The sequence below is a fragment of the Notechis scutatus genome, chromosome 4, assembly GCF_049901735.1.
Source record: "Notechis scutatus isolate UNSWTSFEM ecotype Mainland chromosome 4, rNotScu1.2, whole genome shotgun sequence".
Classification (NCBI taxonomy): Eukaryota; Metazoa; Chordata; class Lepidosauria; order Squamata; family Elapidae; genus Notechis; species Notechis scutatus.
Window position 1 is genome coordinate 84,209,554 of NC_142012.1, and position 6,000 is coordinate 84,215,553.

The 6,000-nt window shown below is 38.7% G+C and overlaps 1 protein-coding gene across 2 annotated transcripts in view; it reads right to left on the reverse strand.

Annotated features, from left to right (window-relative positions):
- Positions 1-322, reverse strand: part of LOC113415361 (PH and SEC7 domain-containing protein 1) — a 120,738-nt gene extending 120,416 nt beyond the window's left edge. For both annotated transcript variants that reach the window (XM_087963981.1, XM_026672719.2), the window contains exon 1: positions 201-322. The gene's annotated coding sequence lies outside the window, so the exon portion shown is untranslated. The remainder of the gene's footprint in view (positions 1-200) is intronic.
- Between the last annotated feature and the right edge of the window lie 5,678 nt (positions 323-6,000).

A 6,000-nucleotide genomic window follows, 5' to 3' on the forward strand; every position in this document is an offset into this window, starting at 1 on the left:
GCGGAAGGCCGCGTTCTTACCTCATACGGCCGGGCGAAGCATTCAAGGGAAACCTTCCGAGCCAGCTACCTGGCAACCCATTTCGGAGGAGCCTCCTCTCTCTCTCTCTCTCTCTCTCTTTCTTTCTTTCTTTCTCTCTCATTCACTCTTTTCCCCCCTCCCCCCAAGAAAGTCCGGCCCGGCAAATAGCTTACACTAACCTTTCTCAGCTGGGAACCGCCCTCTGCCCTTGCACCTCCCAGCCTGGCTCTTGAGTCTGGACCCCGACCTCAACGGGAGAAGCCCCAGCTTTTGTCACTGCCTTTGCCAGGGCTCGAACTGGCTTTACTCACCCAGGGATGCCGCAACTCGACCGCCTCCTTCCTCTCGAGACTTGCCAAGAGCAGCTGCTCCGCCCCCACCCCGCCCAACAGAGCAGCCGCCGAGCAGCCGGTAACAACGCGCTCAGATTGCGGCAGGCATCCTCCACTCGCCCGCCGGATCGACCCCAGCGGCTGGAGGTTCCCCGAGACGACGAAGGGAGGCCGATTAGCACCTGGGACCACGTCGCATCGCGATCCTCGTCAGGCCAAAGGGGCGCCGCGACGGGGCAGGGGTGTACTTGGCTTGGGACCCTCGGAGAATCGCAGCCAGGTGACGCGGCGGGTGTCTCCCTGGCCAGGTCCGCAAAATGTTCCTGCGGGGAATCCTGCGTTTCGTTCTCGAAGCGCGAGGTGATGGGTGAAACGACCGGCAGACCTGGCCGTAGGATTGGCACTCGGGCCCCGCGTGGGGGTACGGATCGTTTCTATACAGCTTATTTAATACGGTTTTCATGTTTTATACTTTCTGCAACAAAAAATCCTTTAGCGTTTACTTTTAAATGTTTCGAATTAGAGGTGAAGCCCCAAAGCCAACCGATCTGCCCTTTCCTCGATATGGTGCTTGTCTTGGCAGCTCTGACTTCATCCAGGGGAAATCACAAGTGAGCTTTTCCCAGTCCTAACCCCGTTTTTAAACTAATTCTGGCGTTGTCATACCTGGCTGATCTCCAGTAAACTCAGGGACGGAGTCGGACATATTTGGTGCTTGAATGGGAGACATCAGGATTGCAAACTGGATCCGGAAGTGCTCACCTTCCTCGAATTCTCCCAAGAAGGCCATGGCAAACCACTTCCAGACTATTGCCAAAAATCCATCACGGACATCATTGATATGTCTAGGTAGTCTCTAAGAGCTGAGATTGGCTAAAGAGAGCCTATTCCTTAGGATATATAATTTGTTATCCACTTTGGTTTGACACCAGGCAACGGCATGTGAATTTTCCTCCACACGTTGGTGAGAGGATTTAATGTGGCCACTCCTAACCAGTCCTTTGAACTTTCCCTGAAAAAGATTTTTATAGCATAGGAAAACAGAGGGAAATATATATGGTTGTTCTTCAGCCAATCTGATGGATGCAGCTATTGAATCCACTGAATTGCTTGTGATAAATCTAGCAGACAATTTTATTACTGAAAAGGTAGAGAAGGGAATTAGAGGGTCAGGTACTGTATATTGGATATAATTCTCACCCACAGAGACATGGGGTTGAGTTTATGGGAGCTTTGGGAGAGGGTGATACTGAGCCCTATTCAACAAAATGCATTTCAGTAGTGAGAAAATGCATTTCAGTAGTGAGAAAAGTAAGCCAAAAAATGCACAGGTGGTACATGGCTCAACAGCAGTAACTGTGAGGGAGATCGAAGTGTCCTAGTGGGCAACCACTTAAGTATGAACCAATTGTGTGAAGTAGCTGCCAAAAAGCCAATGCTGTCTTAGGATACATCAACAGAGGGATAGTCCCAATGTCATGTGAAGTGTTAGTACCACTTTACACTGCTTTGATAAAACCACACCTGGAATCTGCATCCAATTGTTGGTCACCTGAGGGCATGACAAGAAGTAACAGATGGAAACTTATCAAGGAGAGATCCAACTTAGAATTAAGGTGAAACTTTCTGACAGTGAGAACAATTAATCAGAAGGATGGCTTGCCTCCAGAAGTTGGTAGTGCTCGATCACTGGAGATTTTTAAGGAGAGATTGGACAGCCAGTTGTCCAGAATAGTATAGGGTCTCTCACTTCTGAGCCACTTTTAACCCTGTTATTCAGTTGACGCATTCTCAAAATTCAAATTGTATCCATAGGCCAAATGGCTTATATTACATTATTGTGGCTTGAGATTTCTAGTCATTAATAAAGTCTGCTTTCATAGATAAAAAAAGCAAAAGTGATGTGACAGAAGCACACCAAGATTGCTTGAAGTGGTTTGTTTTTTTTAATGCAAGGAATGAGCAAAACTTCTGATCCATGATGTATGTGGGATAAAGGAGCTGATCTTCTTATGTGCAATGTCAATATCTGATGAATGTTCTTTTTCTGATGTAATAATACACAAACGTGTGAATTATTACCAGAAATCAAGGTAATTGCTTTCTGGTTTAGATGGATATTATGCAAAATTAGACAGACAGGTTTTTAGCAGCCAATTAGTAAAAGGGTAAAGTAGATTCAATTCTTACTGACTTGAATAAATGGCAGTTTCATTCAAGAAGTGAACAACGTTTATACTTAAATATACCAGTATAAGGCAGACCAAAGAACCAGCTTTGGGATTGTAACATAGTGCTGAAAGAACAGCTCCACTACCTTCTAATAAAGATGTGTTTAGAGGCAGTCTTAAAGGCCCTATCTTCTCACTCCTCCTTCCCTTCCCCCTTCTGCCTTAGACAATATTTCCCCAGTATTGAAACATGATTTCTCTCTACTCTTTTCATATTGTTTTGGAATGTGATTGCATATTGTCACAAGAACACAAAAAATACACCTTTTCTACAATAGCAAATGGCCAAAGAATCATTTTTACATCTGCATATCTGACATTTTTAAAACATTTAAATTCACTTAACAACTGTGGCAAAAAGTCATAAAATGGGGCAAAATTCACTTATCAAATTTTTCATTTAGCAACATAAATTTTGAGCTCAGTTGTGGTTGTAAGTTGTGGACTACCTGTATATCAAATGTTGAGGGATGCTAAGCTTTGGAAATACAGCATGCTTACTTATGCTTTATTCAGACCAATTTCCTGGAATCATACACAACACTACCATAAATTAATAAAAAATTTACATTCAGTAACATATGTTGTGCATCTGGTTAGTTTGTACTTCTATGGGTTGCCAAAGATAGTCTTGATGCTACTGAATTTCAATAATGTGGTTTGTGGGTAGAGGCAAGACATCAGCACATGTTCTGTAAGTGCTTGCCCTTTCAATTTTACATCCATTTAAAATAGTATGTTCTAGCTACTTTTGTTTCTTTTAACTAATTTATAGTTATAATATGAAATTTATTTATTTATTTGGTCAATGATCAGCAACATCAAACAACAAAATGAAGAATAAAAAATAGAAAACACAACCAGGATCAAGAAAGAGAAGCAGGTGTAAACTACATATCAGCAACTACAAAATTAATCAAATATGGTACACTCCAAATACTCCACCATAACAATATCCTGTGTACCCATCCAACACTAATAAAACTAATAGAATAAAGGTATACATTAAAATATATGTTCTATAAAATTATTAGTAAACAACTAAGTAAAGTGTTAATACAAATAATGATCTGTAGTTCCTTAACTGTTTTTCTTTATTATCATTGCAGAGCACAAAATGTTAGCCATGGAAGCCATATTTTATTAGCCATAAAAGTTTTGTAGACGCTTCGAGGCTGCCACAGTTAGTGCTTGGGAATTTGGGAGGGGAGAATTCTGTGAGTAGTAATTTAGACTAAACAACATTCTTATGATAAGTCAAGGCAGTGTCATCCTGCACCTGGAGGGGATTGAACAAAGAAGTGGTTTCTGTTTCAATGACATTTGATTGGACCATGTGATGGACTGATGGGTGCAGGGGATGGATCATTGATTTTCACCTGGGGAAGGGAAAACCTGGAAGTTTCAGATTCGGGTTTTCCCAAATGTGCCAACATGCCTTAATCAGAGGATTAAAAATGAATTGGAAATATTTTTTAAGATTAATTTAAAACAACATACTACCCTGCAGAACTTATGGGATACCGCGAAGGCTTACGTGAGGGGAATAACAATAGCATATACAGCCAAGAAAAATAAAGAAAAACAGAAACAACAGAATGAACTGCAGGGGGAGATAAAAAAATATGAATGTGAACTTCAAAAAGACCTCAAAAACATGGAAGTGAAAAGGGAAATAATGATGGCTAGACATAAACTAAATTTGACATTTTCAGAGGAAAATGCATGTAATTTAAAATTTGTAAAACAGATTTTTTTCGAATCTGCAAATAAGCCTGGTAGATGGCTATCCCATAAGCTAAAGATAGAGAAGGAAAAAAGGTTAATTCAGCAATTCAAAAATAAGGAAGGAAATATATGTCATGAGATGGAAGAAAAAAAAAGATTATGCAAAGGTATTTTGGCAAGCTGTATAAACAAGAAATTATGGGGGGAAATATACTATTTGGAGGAAAATGGTTTAGGTTCAATCTCTGAAGAAAAAAGAGAAATATTAAAAAAAGAAATAACCCCACTAGAGATGAAAAAAGCAATACAAAAACAGAAAAATAATAAAACCCCAAGACCGGATGGTCTTCCTAGTGAGCTATATAAAAACCTATATGAAACATTTGAATCAATATTGATAGAAATATACAATGAGGCACTTTCAGAAGCTAGACTCCCGAAGTCCTGGTCTGAGGCATATATTACTTTAATTTTGAAAGATGGTACTGATCAACAATTCATCCAAAACTATAGACCAATCTCATTGTTGAACACAGATTATAAAATATTTATGACAATACTAGCAGAGAGAATGAAACCAATTTTGAGTCAAATTATATATCCAAATCAGAACAGCTTCCTACCAAATAGGCAAATTAGGAATAATATTAGAACAGTGTTAAATACGATTGAATATTACAAAGCACACCCTGAAAAGCAAGTAGCCTTAGTATTCTTAGATGCACAAAAGGCTTTTGATAATCTCAACTGGCAGTTTATGTTATGACAAATTTTAAAAAAATGAATTTTGGTTCCAATATAAAAAAAGTTACAACAATATATTTTAGTCAAAGAGTGAGTGTACTATTAAATGGAGATCGTACAGAGGATTTCAAAATAGCTAAAGGAGTGTGACAAGGGTGTCTACTATCACCTGTGCTGTTTATTTTATCCTTAGAAATGTTACTAGCTGCAACCAGACAAAATTCAGGAATAAAAGGGATTAAAATTAGGAATGAGGAATACAAAGTCCAAGCATCTGCAGATGACTTAGTATTTATAGTAAATAAATACTGGACAAATATTATTACAAGAAATAGAAAAATTTGGAGAAGTGGCAGGACTTAAAATAAACTTAAAATAAAACCAAACTGATAGGTAAAAATTGTGCCACAAAACAGAAAATAGAATTAGAAAGTAAAATGGGATTACAGATTGCAAAAAAGGTGAAATTCTTGGGAATATGGTTATCTGCTAGATGTTCATCAATTAAAGATGATAATTATACTAAATTAGTAAAACAAATTAGAAAAGAATTGGAATCATGTGGAAAACTACAACTGTCACTACTAGGGAGAATTGCAGTATTAAAAATGAATACCTTGCCAAAATTAATGTATTTATTTCAAATGATTCCGATAAAGTTAGGAAAACCCTTTTTTACAGAACTAAGCAAAATGACAACTAAATTTGTCTGGTTGGGTAAGACACCACGTATCAAACTAAAATTATTACAAGATAGCAGGAGCAGAGGTGGTTTTGGACTACCAGAGTGAGAGCTTTATTATCAGACAGCGATATTAAATTGGATAAAAGATTGGATTAAATAAGAGAATTTTAACATTAGAAGGTGATGACCTCCAGATAGGTTGGCATGCATTCCTGTGGGGAAAAAGGGTAAGGCTCATACCTATTTCAATCAACACCTA